This window comes from Tasmannia lanceolata, unplaced genomic scaffold (genome assembly GCF_043159265.1).
Source record: "Tasmannia lanceolata isolate RefF3 unplaced genomic scaffold, GAP_Taslan_0.1 ptg000006l, whole genome shotgun sequence".
Taxonomy (NCBI): Eukaryota; Viridiplantae; Streptophyta; class Magnoliopsida; order Canellales; family Winteraceae; genus Tasmannia; species Tasmannia lanceolata.
In genome coordinates, this window is record NW_027518683.1 from 21849165 (window position 1) to 21869439 (window position 20275).

At 41.1% G+C, this 20275-nt stretch overlaps 1 pseudogene; it reads left to right on the plus strand.

Moving 5' to 3' along the window:
* Positions 1–200: 200 nt before the first annotated feature.
* On the plus strand, positions 201–19500 carry LOC143878839 (L-type lectin-domain containing receptor kinase IV.1 pseudogene; annotated as a pseudogene).
* The last annotated feature ends 775 nt before the right edge of the window (positions 19501–20275 follow it).

Here is a 20275-nt window from a genome sequence, read left to right on the forward strand (position 1 = left end):
TATAATTAATTGCATTAACTCGACACGATTTCCATCCTCTTGTTATGAAGACATTTTGATTTTATTAAAAAATAATAATGCAGGGCATGGCCCCACCATTTGGTTGTGATTGAACGGTATTAAATTGCGTTTACTCCTAAATTCTAATGACTTGTGTATGCACTTTTCATCTTGGCCTATAAAAACTGTATCAAACATTTTGAATCTCTAGCTGGATTTCAGCCATGTTTACCATCATCTTACTGCTGTTTCTCCTCATCAAACTTGAAGCTTCAAACGAGGGAGGTTTCACCTACAATGGATTCCTCAGCGCCAAACTTAGCCTCGATGGCATCGCAGGGATCACACCCAACGGCCTCCTGCAGCTAACCAACATTACACAGCAATGAAAGGGTCATGCCTTCCACTCCATGCCCCTCCAATTTAAGGATCCTACCAATGGTACTGTTTACTCCTTTTCCACTACTTTCGTCTTTGCAATTTTCGCCCCTTATCCTGATTTCGGCCACGGGATGGCCTTCGTCATCGCCCCAGAAAGAGAGCTCCCCGGAGCTCTCCCTGCTATATATATAGGTCTCTTCAATTCGAGCAACAATGGAAATTCTACTAATCATGTTCTTGCCGTTGAGTTCGATACCGTCCAGAACCTCGAATTTGGAGATGTTGACGATAACCACGTCGGAATCGATATCAACGGCTTAAATTCTACCAACTCGGCCCCAGCAGCTTATTACAGTAAAGAAAATGGTGGGGTTAAGAACTTAAGCCTTCTAAGTGGCGAACCAATGCAGGTTTGGGTAGAGTACAATGGTAGACATAAGAAACTTGATGTCACAATAGCTCCAGTGAAGAAACCTAAACCGAATCGCCCTCTCTTGTCTTCGAGGGTTAATCTTTCATCAGTCTTGTTAGAAAATATGTACGTGGGTTTTTCTTCAGCGACGGGAGCGGTCATAACTTCTAACTATGTTCTGGGATGGAGCTTTCGGATGAACAGGAATGCTCAAGATCTCTGTGGGAGCCAGATCCCGCGAGAGGGGCGTGGGGCGCGAGCCGCCGCGCGCTCTCTCTTGGTCTCTCGTACCCACGCGATTGGCGTGTGCATTTTAATTATTGATTTGAATTTGTCTTTCCTGTAAACTTGGGATCACTAAGGCAATCCGAATTCCACACGAAAGAGACTGACAGAGTCGCCACCTAGATGTGGGATCTAGGACCCGTAATTAACCAGAAATCTAGACTCGCTACCTGGTTACAAGAATGGAAGGTATGGGGAGTTATCCACCACATGCACCATTCCTGTCCGATAATCGGTCTTCGATTCCAAAAGCTAACTCTTTTAAATTTATTTTAAATGGCTCATTCAACTCTATGTTAATGTGCGAACTAAGTGACATGCATCCTAGAATCTAATTTCAATGTGAATCCTAGATGTGTATCTTGATTTATTAATTTGTCTGGATTCATTCTAAGTGAAAGTTCTCCTAGAATTCTAATTTCATGGAAAACCCTAACTGATTTGATTAAGTATTTACAAGAAAATTAATATACAAAACACCACAATTTGTTGTGGTGCCGACTCGCGGGTGGTATGCCATCAGACATCCAAGCTGCCTACGTACCCAAGCCTCACTGGGATCAGAGTCGACGTAGTTCGGTGCACCTAAGCTAAGCTACTTATGCCTAACTCAACTAGGACACCGACTTAAACGGATTTGACTGTTTCAACAGTTTTAAAAGTAGTTATTTAATTCAAGTTGAGGATTTTATTATCTTAGGATTTCATCTAAGATGCTGTATGATTCTTATCTAAATGCAAGTTGTTCCTTAGACTAATGCAGGTTTGCCTACACCCTAGTTTACTAGGCTTGTCTTAAGGAAAGATTGGGTGACTAGTGTAACTAGACCTATGGTACGGTTGCTATTCATAGCAAGCGTCCGTGATGAGGCTGGACTCCTAACTCTAGGACTCCCTAAAACCTAGGACACGGCACGACACCAGTGTTCCTAAATTGGACTCTAATGGTTCTTAGATTGGAAACCATAATCCAATGGTTCCGAAAGACACAAGATAAATCGATTTAAGTTCTCGAGGTTAATGAGTTTCAGATTTCGAAGATTTTCAGTTTCTAGACATTTAAGGATTACCAATGGTTCTAGGGTTCACCAATTTCGGCCTTGAATGGCATCCAAAGGAGGGAATCGTGCGCTCTTTCCTTGTGCAATTTAATACTTAGGTTATAGCATCTTATTGCCTGGCAGAATCTCAGGATTTCCGTGGACAATAACCTCGGAGCCAACAACATGCTATAACTTAAATATTCAAATTGTCAAAGATCAAGTTGCAATTGGGATACGATTATGGATGCACTGGCCATTTTTCCAGAAAAATCTAAAGATCCTAAAATTTCTGTTTCAATGGATTAAGGAGTGAACATGTGACAGAATTTTAAAGTTCTTTAGGAATTTTTATATGATTTTCAATTAATTTCGAATTTTCCATGGATTTTATCACTTTTAAGCATATGAGCGGTTTTACAAGTGAAATTGTTGCAAATAAATTTGAAATGATTTGAAATTTCTACAGCAGCAAGATGAAAATGTATGTAGCTTACAGGATGAGTTTTGCATATTTTTACATTAAATTCACATTTAATCTTGATTAAACCATTAAATGTCCAGATTGCACAATTAACACATAAACTAGTAGAAATATAACTCTAAATTCTATGAAATTTCTACAGAAATACTATATGAATCAAAATAGCATCCAGTGAGATTTTCAGGAATTTTAGAAATTAGTTACTACCAATTCCGGATTTTACAATTTCCAGACCAGATTATAAATTAACACTACATCCCATATTAAAACAGATCCAAATAACACGAAAATTTTACAGTAATAAGTAATATGGAAGATAAGACTACTGTAAAAATTTTATGAATTTTAATGATGATCTGATGTTAGTAAAAATTCTCCTAAAATCTGATAAGTTTCAAAGAAAATATTAAATAATATACCAAATAAACTCCACAAATCGTTATAAATTCATGGTAAAATGAATCAGTAACATATTATTTTCCCACGAAATTTCATTAATTTTAGAATCTGTTTGGTATATAATTTAATTTTTCTTCGTCAAAAGATGTTTTTTGAAGAGTTTTCCATTTTTAAAACACAATTTGTGGAAAAAATCAGAAAAATTCGGAAAAATACAGAAATATTTTGAGAACAATGCACCTACCTGTGGTGAAGATCTCCGCCCAATCCAAAAAAATATAAAAAATCCTGCCGCCGCCGATCCGCTCCGCCGTCTTTCGCTTTCTCTGGAGTGTTTAGAGGGAGTGATTGAGGGAGTGAAGAGATAATGGAAGAAGAATATTAGGGAGAGGGATGGAAGAATATATTGAGGAAGGGGATTGGAGGGAGTGATTAGAAGAGATAATGGAAGAGAAAGAGATAATGGAAGATAAATTTCTCTTTTTTTTTTATGGATGGGAAGGAAGATATATATAGGGAGAGAAAGAGAGAGAGAGAGATATGTTGGTGGAGAGCTCATCATGTTGTCCCTCTTAGTGGAGAATCCATCATTATTGTTCTTAGTGGAGGGCCCATCATGTTTCTTAGTGGAGAATCCATCATTATTGTTCTTAGTGGAGGGCCCATCATGTTTCTTAGTGGAGAATCCATCATTATTGTTCTTAGTGGAGGGCCCATCATGTTTCTTAGTGGAGAGCTACCATCATTGCTCTTCATAAGAGGCCTCACAAGAGGCCCCATTGAGGCCCCACAACGCGGGCCCCACAACGTGGCCCCACAACGTGGGCCCCACAACGTGGGCCCCACAATGTGGGCCCCCGGTTGATTCAATTTTAAACAAATGTTCAATGCGGGCCCACCAAACGGGTACAAATTCTCCCTTGCTCGGATTCTCACGAATAACCCTTCTCCGCACTTTAGCGGAAAAAATCAGAACAATGCAGAAATGACCAGAAAGATTTGAGAAAGCGTAAGGGACGAACACCGGAATAGAAAACATTGAAAAATTGACAGCGAAACCCTAATTTCTTTTTTAATCAAAGCAGAGCAAAATGGGGTGTCTACAGATGCCCCTCTTTGGTAGAGATGACGTAGTCATCGAATACCAAAGTCAAAATGACAGAACCATTTTGCGTAGCTTTAATCGACAAAAGACTCTACGGAACCTAGACGCAAGCATTTACTACCTAATGTAAAACCCAAAACGAAGTCCTAGAATTGGAATGTAGTAAAAAAATCCCGCTGCGGTGCCGCTCGACATCACATTTATATGATGTTCAAAGAGAAAAGACCATTTTTGAATGGACTGAGAATGAAATACCATATTTTTACGGCTTCCAAGGAAATGAGACATCACATTTGTATGATGCTCAAAGAGAGTAAGAGACCATAGTTGTATGGACCTGAAGAGAATGGAATACCGTATTTTTACGGAGTTCCAAAGAAATGAGGTATCATATTTGTATGATGCTCAAAGAGAATAAGAGAACGTAGTTGTATGGACTCGAAGAGAATGGAACACCGTATTTTTTACGGAGTTCCAAGGAAATGAGGTATCATATTTGTATGATGCTCAAAGAGAATAAGAGAACATTTTTGAATGGACTCAGAAGAGAATGGAATACCGTATTTTTACGGAGTTCCAAAGAAATGAGGTATCATATTTGTATGATGCTCAAAGAGAATAAGAGAACATTTTTGAATGGACTCAGAAGAGAATGGAATACCGTATTTTTTACGGAGTTCCAAGGAAATGAGGTATCATATTTGTATGATGCTCAAAGAGAATAAGAGAACATTTTTGAATGGACTCAGAAGAGAATGGAATACCGTATTTTTTACGGAGTTCCAAGGAAATGAGGTATCATATTTGTATGATGCTCAAAGAGAATAAGAGAACATTTTTGAATGGACTTAGAAGAGAATGGAATACCGTATTTTTACGGAGTTCCAAGGAAATGAGATATCATATTTGTATGATGTTCAAAGAAAGAAGACCACTTTCAAATGGACTCAGAGAGTATATGATAACAGAGATTATCAGGAAAGGGGGAACTGGAATCTCCAATTAACAATTTTGGAAGCAAATGATTCAATACCACCATGCAGCAAAGGTCTTTCAAGGCTTGAATATGAGATGCCACTTTATTAGCAACCTGCCCCAGTTTAAGGCCTTCTAACCTTCTTCTATTCATTGACCAGAGATCATTCTTGCAACGATTTTTCACCATTCGTGACAGTCGCACCTTTTCCAAGTTTCTCGGAATCCGTTAATGAACCTGCCTTCAGAGTGATTGCACCCTACAACAATTCTTTAAAATAGCATTTGTAAATTTTTCTAAAAATAGAACCACAGACATTGGTAATAAAAAGACAAAATAAGAAAGATTACTCAAGTGATCTCGTGATGCTTCTGACTTATCAGTATTTTCTTTTGGGTTAGGTTAGCCTCTTTTAAAGAATGTTTCTCCACTGATAAACATCTTCACTTATTTTTTAAGACAGTGATACTTCATATATCCTTCTATCAACTTTCGGATTGTTTTGAAATTAATGCCCTTAGTTTCGGGAATCATTGTTATTTTTGCCTGACCTACTGAGAGTTCAGAGGTCGATGTAATTCTTCTGGCGTGAACCCCATCTTACCACGACCAAGTATTCCTTTTTAGATTTTCAACTTGGCGGACCGTTCAACCTTAACTTTTGCCTGAATCGCCTTTTAGGTTTTCAACTCAGCAGGCTACCCCCTTAACTTTTGCCTAAGCTGCCTTTTCAGGTTTTCAACTTAGCAGAGGAATGATCCTGAATTTTGCCTAGATCGCCTTTTCAGGTTTTCAATCTAGCGGATTTTCAAGCTCCATTTTTTTTTTTTTTGAACACCAAAAGGACTTTACAGGTGAGGTAGAGCTTTTCAAAGAATGGCTTAAGGTTTTGCAAGAGTTTCGACCGAACCTGTGAACAGGTTGCCTACGTATCCCAGTGTAGGAATCAGGTCATGCGTAGTTCAGGGGAATGCCCCTAGTACATTGGGTTTTGAAGGAAAATTTTATGTAGGCTCGAAAGGGTTTGCAAAAGGTTATATATTTTTTGATTTTGGGTTATGAATTTGGGTTTTATTCGGCCAAAAGACGGCCTTCTGGTGTTCAAGCATAGAACCTCTTGAGTTGATCAAGATTTGTTGGTTCCGGCAATATTTCTCCATTTAAATTACGGAGCTTGACGGCTTTTCCGGGTAAGATTTGGTCCACGATGTATGGCCCTGACCAATTAGGCTTGAATTTGCCTCTTGGGTCAAGCACTGGTGCTCGATTTTCTTTTAGAACAAGATTGCCTTCTTCGAGATCTCTGATTTTAACCTTTTTATTAAAAGCCCGGGCTATTCTGCGCTGATAACCCTGCACATGGTAAAGTGCTTTTAACCTCTTTTCATCTAGCATGTTCAGCTCTTTATATCTGGCGTCTGCCCATTCATTTTCTGGCAACTTGACTTCAGTCAATACTCGGAGCGAAGGTACACGGATCTCCACAGGTAGCACTGCTTCCATACCATAAACAAGCGAGTAAGGGGTTGCCCCAGTTGAAGCTCTAATTGATGTTCTGTAAGCCCACAATGCGTACGGCAACTTATTCGACCAATCCTTATAAGTTTCTGACATCTTGCTAATGATAGTCTTGACATTTTTGTTTGCAGCTTCCACCGCTCCATTTGTCTGCGGCCGATAAGGTGAAGATTTATGATGCTTAATCTTGAACTCTTCGCAAAGAGTGATAACTTCTTTCTTGAAATGAGATCCGTTATCTGAGATAAGTTCATGGGGAATTCCATATCTGCATATGATGTTGGTTCGTATGAATTTAGCAACTGATGCGGATGTAAGCTTTGCATAAGAAGCGGCCTCAACCCACTTAGTGAAGTAGTCAATTGCAACGAGTATGTACTCGTGACCACTAGATGACTTAGGGGAAATCTTGCCAATTATGTCAATTCCCCATACCGAAAACGGCCAAGGAGAAGTAAGAGAATGCAATTCGGTAGGTGGTACATGAATGAGATTCGCATGTATCTGACATTTATAGCATTTCTTCACAAATGTGTGACAATCTGCTTCCAATGTTGGCCAATAGTACCCCAGACGTAGGATCTTCTTTGACAACATCCTCCCATTCATATGAGGTCCACACACCCCTTCATGAACATCTGCGAGAATTTCTTCTGCCTGATCTTCAGTGACACATAAGAGTTGGATTCCGTCGAAGGACCGTCGATACAGCTCTCCTCCACAAATGACAAAGTTAACTGCCAATCTCTGCAAAGTCCTTATCTCCTTATTCGACGCCTCATTGGGATGCCCCTGGCCCGAGATGTAGTTCTTTATGTCCGTATACCATGGTTTACCATCGGGACATCTTGCAGCTATCTCTATAGCATCAACATATGCAGGAGCCCATTGCTCTTGAACCGTGATGGGCCTCATCTTCATATTGTGAGGTATGTCAATCATAGAAGCTAACGTCGCTAAGGCATCGGCGAATCTATTCTTCAACCTTGGCAAATAACTGAAAGTGATGTGCTGGAATTGCTTAGCGAGAACATCCAAGTATTCATGATATGGCAGCAACTTTTCTTCTTTGGTTCTCCATTCTCCTTGGGTTTGGCAAATGATTAACATTGAATCTCCATATACGTCAAGATTCTCTATGCCTAAGGCCAATGCAGCCTCAAGCCCAACAATGCATGCTTCATACTCTGCCATATTGTTGGTGCAATTGAATTGTAACTTAACGGCAAGGGGGACATGCTCATTTCGGGGTGACACAAGCAATGCCCCTACTCCTTGCCCTGTTTGGTTTGCTGCTCCATCGAAATAGAGGGTCCAACCAGTTTCTGGATATTCATCTTCTACCATCATGATCTCTTCATCTGGGAACATCGTCTTAAAAGGCTGATTTTCTTCTCGGGGTGCTTCTGCCAATTGTTCAGCAATGGCTCGGCCCTTTACTGATTTTTGGGTTACATGGGTGATGTCAAATTCAGACAACAATAACAACCATCTGGCAGTCCTACCTGTCAGGGCTGGTTTTTCAAAGAGATATTTTAGAGGATCCATCCTTGATAGGAGCAAGACCTTATGTGATAAAAGGTAATGCCTGAGTCGCTGAGTAGCCCAAACCAAAGCTAAGCAGGTTTTTTCTAGGACAGTATACTTCTGTTCGTACTCCAACATCTTCTTACTAAGATAGTATACAGCCTTTTCATGCTTGGTTTCTGGATCTTGCTGTGCTAACATACAGCCCATTGTGGTTTCTGTTACTGACAAGTAAAGTAGCAATGGATGCCCCGGTATTACTGGTGCTACTATCGGTGGTTCAGACAAACTTTGCTTTATTTTCTCGAAGGCCTGTTGACATTCCTCCGTCCACTCTTTGGAAGAGTTTTTCTTTAATAGCTTGAAGATAGGTTCACAAGTTGAAGTCAGATGAGCGATGAATCGTCTTAGGAACTGTATCCTTCCTAGGAATCCCCGTATTTCCTTCTCGGTTCTAGGCGGCGGCATCTCCTGGATAGCCTTAATTTTCTGAGGATCCACCTCTATGCCCCTTTGACTCACCATGAATCCAAGCAACTTACCAGAGGTAACCCCGAATACACACTTGCTAGGATTCAAGCGAAGCTGGTATTTGAGTATTCTTTCAAAGAACTTCTTGAGGTTCGGGATGTGATCTCTCCTTTCCTTGGCTTTTACAATCATATCATCGACATAAACTTCGACTTCTCGATGTATCATGTCATGGAGTAAGGCTGTAGCTGCTCTTTGATATGTTGCGCCAGCATTCTTAAGACCAAATGGCATTACCCGATAGCAATATGTCCCCCATTGTGTAATGAACGAGGTTTTAGCCATGTCTTCGGGTGCCATCTTAATTTGATTGTAGCCCGAGAAACCATCCATGAAGGATAGTAATTCATGCCCGGCCGTATTGTCTACCAGGATATCGATATGTGGTAGAGGGAAATCGTCTTTCGGACTTGCCCTGTTCAGATCTCTGAAATCTACACACATTCTCACCTTTCCATCTTTCTTCGGTACAGGTACTATATTTGCAAGCCATTCCGGATATTCCACCACTCGCAGGAACCCAGCATTCAACTGCTTAGTAACCTCTTCTTCTACTTTCAAGACCCACTCGGGCTTCATTCTCCTTAGCTTCTGCTTTTTAGGTTTAATTCCTGGCAACAAAGGTAGCTTGTGCTGAACAATGTCTTCGCTCAACCCGGGCATATCTTTGTAGGACCAGGCAAAAACTTCCTTATATTCCTTAAGTAGGTTTATTAATTCATCGCGCTCTTCAGAGGATAGAGTATTTCCAATTCGTATTTCCTGTATTAAATCTTCTGTTCCGATGTTTATAATTTTGATTTCATCTTTAAGAGGCTGGGCTCGGCGCTCCTCCTCTTGTTTGAGCATATGCTGCAATTCAAGGGGAGTTTCGTCGATCCCTTCTTCCTCGTCTGAGGAGGGAGTGTTATCATTATTAAAGTCAGAAGCAAACACAGAGACATACTGAGAATCGGATTTCATTGAATTGAAAGAAATTACATCATTATTCTTGGACTCATCCTGAACAGGCTCAGGATTCATATAGTAAATAAACTCAGAAAACGACTCGCCTGGACTAGGCACTGACACTGATTCAGTTGGCTTGACTAGACTTGACTTAGCCGTAAAATAAGATGGAAAAATATCAGAACTCCAGTTGGAAAGATTTTCTGTTGCAGGTGCAATTTGACTCTGAGGTTCAGTAAAGGTAGCATCGCCCTGAATAACCGCCACTAGCACATCTTCACAGTCAGTCTCTTCTTGCTTTTTAGAATGATCTAAAACGGGCAACTCCTGACAAACAACATCAGGCACATCTTCTTCGAACAAAGACCCCAACATATCTGGCTCAAGGCAGACTATCCAATCCTCAACAGTTTTTTTCAACACAATATACCGGCGGTTCTGTTTCTGGGAGAGCAAGGCCACTGAATATTTCAAAACCCGGTATCATGATCCCTGTTACTGAATCATACCATGGTTCAGAAAACCCATAGTATGGAGAAGTCTCACCTTCTTTGATAAAGTGACCATTCATTGATAAGGAATATGGAGTCATTGGGAGTACCCTTCCAGTGCGGCGGATTTCTTCCTTCAATTTCAACAATTCTTTCATGGATTCCTCCTCCTCCTCAGTAGGTATATACCCTAGACCGAAAACTCCAGAGTTTGCTTTGATTGGGCGCCAATGAGACGCTTTGCTTGGATCACGGCCTAAATTCATACCCGGAAAGTAGTTCATTTTTCTCATCATCTTGGCAACCACAGGACTGATGGCAAAAGGCAAATACAACTCCTCCCGAGAGGCATCTTCATAGGAAATAGCAGTAACATCGAATGCGAAACCATTCAAGTTGTAATCATCTGCTTTTGTAACTGGAAGGATCCGAGTTTCTCCTGTTATCTGCCCTATTTCTGGCTCTTCGTCGCCTCTGACAGTGATCAATTTTCCTTCTTTAATGAACTTCAGTTTTTGATGAAGGGTTGAGGCAACAACACCTTCCTTATGCAACCAGGGTCGTCCCAGAAGTATATTGAACGAGGCCTTGATATCAATAACTTGAAATTCCACCTCAAATTCTTGACCGCCTATAACGATCCTGGTGGTAAGGACTCCGACCACATTTCTGCGGGTATTGTCATATGCGAGGATACCAAGGGTTGATTCGGCAAAATCAGTGGGACCGAAACCCAAGGTAATGGCAGTTCTTAATGGACATACATTCAACGCGGATCCATTATCTACCAGCACAGACGGTACTTTCTTGCCTTCGCAAACAACAGTGACATGAAGAGCTCTAGCATGATTCCGACCTTGAGGAGGCAGCTCCTGGTCTGAGAAACTAATGGCCCTGGTGGCGTGTGTCAGAGCGACAACTTCAGCTAGTTGCTCTGGAGATATTTCTGAGGACACCTGTGTGGTATTCAGTTCTTTCAACACAGCCTCTCTGTGTTTCTTCGATGCTATCAACAACCCCCAAACAGATATGACAGCCTGAGTTTTCTTCAACTGCTGAACAACTTCATCATCTGGGTCCTTCACGTATTGCGGCTCCTCTCCTCGAGCCAATGCCCCTGGATTTTCGACTCTTAATTCAGCAGGTTTGAAAATTCTTCCACCCCTTGTCACATGTCTGACTTCATCCAATTCTGGCTCACCATAGGTGATAATTTGAGGGACTTGTGGCTCATAGGTGATTACCAAGGGAGGTACAGACTCCCTCAGGTATGATTCATCACAGAAGATGATTTCGGGTTCAGAAATGGGTTCTAAAGCACATATGAGGGTGAGAGGGTCAAACTCAGGATCTCCTATGGTTATGGCATTAACGGCAGCGGGAGGATTAGCATGACCAGGTAGCGGGTTTTGGGTAACATTGGGTCTTGGTTGGAATGCAATGACTTTCTCATCAATAAGTTTCTGGATTCTGAATTTCAAGGCGATGCAATTGTCTGTAAGATGACCAGGACCCCTGTGATACTCACAGTGTAGGTCGGCTCGCCAATTGGCAGGTAAAGGATTGGGGGGAGGCCGGGTGGCAGGTAGGGTTATGCGACCTGAAGCCAGACACTGCTTAAGCACCTCCGAAGATGGAATGGGAAGAGGAGTAAATTCTACCCGGGCTTGTTGCCGAGGTGCGGTCGCAGGTTGAGCATAGTCCATTACTAGAGGTTCCTGGGATTTAGAGGATTGAGCATTGGAATGGGAGATACTACTGACTTGGGCTGGTGGGGATTTTTTGAAATCTCTAGGATTTGGGTTGCTACGGTTGAATACACCTTGAGCCATAGCCTCCTCTATCTGGGTGCCAGCCACAATGAAGTGTTTGAAGTCTGGATAGTATTGCAATGACATGTGATACTGGAGCTGGGGGGAAATATTTTTCATGATTATCTGGACTTGCTCCTCCTCAGACGGGCGCTCCATCATCTGAGCTGCTATTCTCCTCCATCTTTTCACAAAAATCAGAAAGGATTCTCTCGAGTCTTGTTTTGTTCTCTCTAAATCCTTTCTGGTGATTTCTGTCCCATCATCATATTTGAACTGCCTGATGAATTGCTCGCCGATATCCTTCCATGTCCTGTAACGAGTCTTGTCCAAGACCATGAACCATCTCCTAGCAACCTTGGTTAGGGAAACTGGGAACAATTGAGCCATTTGCTCAGGAGATAAGCCTTGAGGCTGACACATGATGGTGAACATTTGTAAATGTGTGATTGGACAACCCACACCATCATATTTGTCGAAATCGGGCATTTGAAAATTAGCAGGAAGGCGGATTTCGGGAAATAGAGTAAGATCACTGGGATTGAAACTACCCTGGTCTTGAAACTGAATGTCTTGAACTTTTCTGGTAAGAGTCTCTAATTTCTCCATAACAGACTTATCAACCATGGACTGAGAAGGTCTACTGCGATTCTCGCTATACTGCTCTTTTTCCAAATCTTCTTCGGTTTTATCATGGATATTGATGAACACTGGCTGGACAGGTGCTGCTGAAGTAGCTGCTTGGTGCACAGGCCCTTTATCCTTGGACAACGATTGTCCGAACTTCTCAGAAAGTTGAGCCTTGATAACTTGGTTCTCTTCCTTGAGTTCTTGAAGCTGCCGGAGAATCAAGGTAAGAGTATCGGTGATAGCAGCGAGTGGAGGACTGTCCTGGTTTTCTGCCATTGGTGAGGATGAGGACGGGAAAGAATGAGATGCTGGGGTTCTCAGAGAAGGTGGCGGGGATACAGATTTCCTCTGTAATCGAGAAGAGACCCGAACCCAAGGAGTATTAGGGTTAGCTATGGTGTCTACGGCCCTGTAATATTTGAAAGACATATTTAAAATCAGAAAGAAGTAGACACTGATGTATGCATAGACGAAGATACTGAAAGAAAAAGGTGAACTTTTATTGATAGATCATTAAAGCTTGAGTACATGGTTCGATCTTTCAAAGATAGACTGATAAGAGAAAACATGACATTAAGCACTCTTTCTAGACTTCTTCTTTGGACGACTATCTTCCTCAACTGACTCCTTGAAAGATTTGATGACTCGAACATCCCAAGCAGATGAAACGGCTTTGACAATCTTGGGCTTGAGATCCTCAGGCGGATAGAAATGACGAAGGGGAGGCACAATGGATTGCTCCCTTCCATACTGACGCTGAATCCTGGCAGGAATATAAAAGGAAGTCTTTTTGAGGCCAAGAAGGCGAACGTAGTTAGCTTCTCCAGTATTGAAGACAGCTTCTTGGATTCCAGGGATTTGCCAATAAATCTGATCTTCATGGCGAGAACTCAACCACTCAGCCCAATCGCCTTTATGATTGAAAGAAACATCATGACGCCATTCACTGAAGGTGTATAACGTATGATCAAAATGCACAGGAGCTGCAATTTTTAGCTTGTGGCATAACCACACGTGAAGTAATGCAGGACATCCTGAGAAGGACCCAACAAAAGATCGAACATAAGAGCCTGGACCTGAGCTGGCACGAAGACGAGCCATCTCATCCAATCCATTGAAGGTTTCTGCAAGCATAGTAGGAATTGGATTGGCGCCACGATCCATCTGATCAACGAGGTCCAAGAGAACAGCTGACGCACAGCGAGAAGGCTGGACAGTGAGGAACCTAGCAAAGGAGCAGAATCTCAGAGCGCGACCTCGGGCTTTTTGAATATCAACAGCACCAATATGCCCAACAGGAGGGTAAATGTCAATCAGTTGTTGCATGGACACTTCCTGGTCTTTGATGAAAGAGTTCATGGATTCATCTGGATTATTCATCAAGCGAAGGAACAAAGGACGATAATCCGACACGTAAGATGGCTTCACCAGAGGGCCATCTACAGGATATTCCAATAAGGCACACCATTCTTCAAAGGTGGGACACATTTCTTGGTTGCCAAAACGGAAGACATGATGATCGGGATCCCAACACTCTGATGCAGCATAGAGTAATCCCCAATCGAGCTTGATGGTGGCCACGTAACCGAAGAGATTTTTCTCTTGCTCACTTATGGCATAGATATGGGATTCTCTTAATGTACCACGGATCCAATCAAGAATTGTACGAGTAGACATGGTGTCTGTAAGCCAGGAGAAAGGATACAGGGATAATCAGGATTACATGAACATGAGATTAGGATGAGTTCCTACCAATATAAAGGAAGTATGGATACTCGATCGAATCAGATAATATAAGATTAAAAATCGTACGATCGAGATGAGATGAGATAGCATAAGATTGCTTTCAACGGATGGATCATGAATGACTAATCCTATGAGATCTTTGAAAATGAATGGGATTTAAATCCTAACCCCAAAGGGAAAGTTTTTTAATCTTTGCACATTTTATCAGTGTTACCTGAAGGCATCAACCCTAATCCTAATCTAGCGGAGTGGAGAGAGGATCTCGACTCATGACTTTGTTTGTGTACCTAGGACCGATCGTAGCCATTAGAAGATGGTCTACGGCCTAATCTAGACACAAATAGGTAGGATATCCTAAACTAGGCTCACACACGTGATGCACATGTGTTCGTATACTACATGCATGTGTGGGTTAATCTAGGGGTAAGGCCAAGAGTTCCCTTAGCGCGAATCCCTGTTCGATATACTGTACCAGTGTCCGGCGTATCAGTACGTGAACAAGAGATCCGTTTACGTACCATAAAGGTACTAGGCTAAGGGTGGAATGCTTCTCTAGCACAGAGGCACCAGGTGATGAAATCCCAGTCAACCATGCTAGATAACACTCCGGGTTCCTAAAATAGGACGTGTGTGCATGTGAGATGCAGGGGTTTAGATGAAAGTGATGTAAGTGTGTGCAATAAGTTCGCGCAATCTATGATGCCTTCAGGTTTTGTTAGATTAAGTTTGAGTATATGTGATGAGAAAATAAAGCATACAAACTAATCTAACAAGCATAAAAGAGATAGAGTTTTCATGAGCCAGTTAAAATAGATTCAAATGAGTTATCCTTTGGAATTGTAATGAAGTTAGGTGGTCCCCAGCAGAGTCGCCAGACTGTGGGACATGATCCCGCGAGAGGGGCGGGGCGCGAGCCGCCGCGCGCTCTCCTTTGGTCTCTCGTTCCCACGCGATTGGCGTGTGCGTTTTAATATTGATTTGAATTCGTCTTTCCTGTGGACTTGGGATCACTAAGGCAATCCGAATTCCACACGAAAGAGACTGACAGAGTCGCCACCTAGATGTGGGATCTAGGACCCGTAATTAACCAGAAATCTAGACTCGCTACCTGGTTACGAGAATGGAAGGTATGGGGAGTTATCCGCCACATGCACCATTCCTGCCCGATAATCGGTCTTCGATTCCAAAAGCTAACTCTTTTAAATTTATTTTAAATGGCTCATTCAACTCTATGTTAATGTGCGAACTAAGTGACATGCATCCTAGAATCTAATTTCAATGTGAATCCTAGATGTGTATCTTGATTTATTAATTTGTCTGGATTCATTCTACGTGAAAGTTCTCCTAGAATTCTAATTTCATGGAAAACCCTAACTGATTTGATTAAGTATTTACAAGAAAATTAATATACAAAACACCACAATTTGTTGTGGTGCCGACTCGCGGGTGGTATGCCGTCAGACATCCAAGCTGCCTACGTACCCAAGCCTCACTGGGATCAGAGTCGACGTAGTTCGGTGCACCTAAGCCAAGCTACTTATGCCTAACTCAACTAGGACACCGACCTAGACAGAATTGACTGTTTCAACAGTTTTGAGAGAAGTTATTTAATTCAAGTTGAGGATTTTATTATCTTAGGATTTCATCTGAGATGCTATATGATTCTTATCTAAATGCAAATTGTTCCTTAGACTAATGCAGGTTTGCCTACATCCTAGGTTACTAGGCTCGTCTTAAGGAAAGATTGGGTGACTAGTGTGACTAGACCTATGGCACGGTTGTTATACATAACAAACGTCCGTGATGAGGCTGGACTCCTAACTCTAGGACTCCCTAAAACTTAGGACACGACACAACACTAGTGTTCCTAAATTGGGCTCTAATGGTTCTTAGATTAGAAACCATAATCCAATGGTTCCGGAAGACTCGAGACAAATCGATTTAAGTTCTCGAGGTTAATGAGTTTCAGATTTCGAAGATTTTCAGTTTCTAGACATTTAAGGATTACCAATGGTTCTAGGGTTCACCAATTTCGGCCTTGAATGGCATCCAAAGGAGGGAATCGTGCGCTCTTTCCTTGTGCAATTTAATACTTAGGTTATAGCATCTTATTGCCTGGCAGAATCTCAGGATTTCCGTGGACAATAACCTCGGAGCCAACAACATGCTATAACTTAAATATTCAAATTGTCAAAGATCAAGTTGCAATTGGGATACGATTATGGATGCACTGGCCATTTTTCCAGGAAAATCTAAAGATCCTAAAATTTCTGTTTTAATGGATTAAGGAGTGAACATGTGAAAGAATTTTAAAGTTCTTTAGGAATTTTTATATGATTTTCAATTAATTTCGAATTTTCCATGGATTTTATCAATTTTAAGCATATGAGCGGTTTTACAAGTGAAATTGTTGCAAATAAATTCGAAATGATTTGAAATTTCTACAGCAGCAAGATGAAAATGTATGTAGCTTACAGGATGAGTTTTGCATATTTTTACATTAAATTCACATTTAATCTTGATTAATCCATTAAATGTCCAGATTGCACAATTAACACATAAACTAGTAGAAATACAACTCTAAATTCTATGAAATTTCTACAGAAATACTATATGAATCAAAATAGCATGCAGTGAGATTTTCATGAATTTTAGAAATTATTTACTACCAATTTCGGATTTTACAATTTCCAGACCAGATTATAAATTAACACTACATCCCATATTAAAACAGATCCAAATAACACGAAACTTTTACAGTAACAAGTAATATGGAAGATAAGACTACTGTAAAAATTTTATGAATTTTAATGATGATCTGATGTTAGTAAAAAGTCTCCTAAAATCTGATAAGTTTCAAAGAAAATATTAAATAATATACCAAATAAACTCCAAAAATCTTTATAAATTCATGGTAAAATGAATCAGTAACATATTATTTTTCCACGAAATTTCATTAATTTTAGAATCTGTTTGGTATATAATTTAATTTTTCTTCGTCAAAAGATATTTTTTTGAAGAGTTTTCCATTTTTAAAACACAATTTGCGGAAAAAATCAGAAAAATTCGGAAAAATACAGAAATATTTTGAGAACAATGCACCTACCTGTGGTGAAGATCTCCGCCCAATCCAAAAAAATATAAAAAATCCTGCCGCCGCCGATCCGCTCCGCCGTCTTTCGCTTTCTCTGGAGTGTTTAGAGGGAGTGATTGAGGGAGTGAAGAGATAATGGAAGAAGAATATTAGGGAGAGGGATGGAAGAATATATTGAGGAAGGGGATTGGAGGGAGTGATTAGAAGAGATAATGGAAGAGAAAGAGATAATGGAAGATAAATTTCTCTTTTTTTTTTATGGATGGGAAGGAAGATATATATAGGGAGAGAAAGAGAGAGAGAGAGATATGTTGGTGGAGAGCTCATCATGTTGTCCCTCTTAGTGGAGAATCCATCATTATTGTTCTTAGTGGAGGGCCCATCATGTTTCTTAGTGGAGAATCCATCATTATTGTTCTTAGTGGAGGGCCCATCATGTTTCTTAGTGGAGAATCCATCATTATTGTTCTTAGTGGAGGGCCCATCATGTTTCTTAGTGGAGAGCTACCATCATTGCTCTTCATAAGAGGCCTCACAAGAGGCCCCATTGAGGCCCCACAACGCGCGCCCCACAACGCGGGCCCCACAACGTGGGCCCCACAACGCGGGCCCCACAACGTGGCCCCACAACGTGGGCCCCACAACGTGGGCCCCACAATGTGGGCCCCCGGTTGATTCAATTTTAAACAAATGTTCAATGCGGGCCCACCAAACGGGTACAAATTCTCCCTTGCTCGGATTCTCACGAATAACCCTTCTCCGCACTTTAGCGGAAAAAATCAGAACAATGCAGAAATGACCAGAAAGATTTGAGAAAGCGTAAGGGACGAACACCGGAATAGAAAACATTGAAAAATTGACAGCGAAACCCTAATTTCTTTTTTAATCAAAGCAGAGCAAAATGGGGTGTCTACAATCTCGATCTATCACGCCTTCCTAAGCTCCCTCGGAGAGGTCCCAAGAGGAAATCAAAAATGTTGATTGTTGGGTTGCCCACAATTCTGTTAGGTTTCATCTTCGTGATCCTCACCAGTGTTCTTCTTTTTGTGAGAAGGAAGATCAGATTTGCAGAGATACTCGAGGACTGGGAGCGTGAGTATGGGCCTCAAAGTTCTCATACAAGGATCTATTCATAGCCACCAAGGGCTTCAGATACACAGAGCTTCTAGGCATTGGAGGTTTCGGTAGGGTGTACAAAGGTGTGTTACCTTCCTCTAAAGTTGAAGTTGCGGTGAAGAGAGTCTCCCATGAATCAAGGCAAGGGATGAGAGAGTTCATAGCAGAGATTATCAGCATTGGGAGGCTCCGGCACCGGAACTTAGTACGGCTACTCGGCTATTGCCGGCGTAAAGGAGAGCTCCTCTTAGTCTATGATTTCATGCCCAACGGAAGTCTTGACAAATTACTCTTTGATCAACCCATTTCGGTTCTAACGTGGAATCAAAGATTTCGAATCATCAAAGGAGTAGCTTCCGGGCTCTATTACTTGCATGAAGAATGGGAGCAGATTGTCATCCACAGAGACATCAAAGCGAGCAATGTTTTACTAGATGATGAATTCAATGGAAGATTAGGCGATTTTGGTCTATCGAGATTATATGATCATGGAACCGATCCTCAAACCACTCATGTGGTCGGAACTCTAGGTTATATGGCACCGGAGTTGAGCAGAACTGGCAAGGCAACTACAAGCACCGGTATTGGCCACAGCAATACCGGTGCTTTGGTCTTAAAGAGAGAGAGAGAGAGTGCCGGAGAGAGAGAGAGTAAAGAGAGAGAAAGGCCGGAGAGAGAGGCCGGAGAGAAAGGCCGGTGATTGCGACAGAGAGAGAGAGAGAGAGAGGTGAAAATATCTTTGTGAAAATATCTTTTTACTCATTCCCAAAGTAAAAAAATAAATTCAACTGAGGGATACTTTGGTCTTAAAACACCCAAACAAGTCACTATCACTCAATATTAGTCATTTTCAAATCTCCCCTCTGGACACGTCATTATCATAATAAAGACCTTTTTTTTGGTCATTTTCTCTATTTTTTTCTTACTGCATTTTTCTCATTTATTGTAGACAATTAGATTGTTCGAGAAATTACACGAACTGGTTGAAAAATCTATTGGCTTATAAACTAGATTTCTGGTATTGGCCACAGCAATCATCCAATCACATTATTTTCTACTCTAATGAGTGAAGAATTTCTGGATCTTCATCATTTCTGCAGCTGGTAATGGGACCAAGATAGCACACTGAGACTGTGAAACTGAACCTTGGAACATTCCCTCATGATTGAGACTTGGGACAGAGATTTCGTTTATCTAGAGGCAAGGACTGGACTCGGCTCCTCCAGAAAAAAACCAAAACTGAAAGAACGAAAAGAGAGCCACATGCTTTGTTCCTTATCTTTCCTTATCTTTACTTAACTTTTAGAAACTCAAAATCGTGTTCTCTTGGTTTGTGTGGGTTCGTTATCTAGATGGATAAATTTTGGAAAAAAAGTTTGAAAAGCTTTAATTCCACCTGAATAAGGAAGATTTAAGTTAAATCTTTTGGGGTATTTCATTAGGGTGGGGACACTTGAACGGCAAGATTGCGAGTCACAATTTCTTTTAATGAGAAGTATTGCTGTTGGAGTTGGGAATTTATTTTGATAGAAGGGAAGGAGGTGAATTAATTAGGAATAGAGAACTGATTTTTCATTCTTCCTATAAATATTGCCCTCCTTTTCTGACCACCACTTCAAGGCGACCTTTTCGAATGTTTGATCAGTGCATTTTTTTGTTCATGTATCTGATGAACGGTCTTGATTAACTGGCAAAGCTGTTTTGATGGGTCAAATACAATTTTGTAATTTCCACCAACCCAAAATTATTCCCACTTGAATTCTATACTCATTTCTCAATCT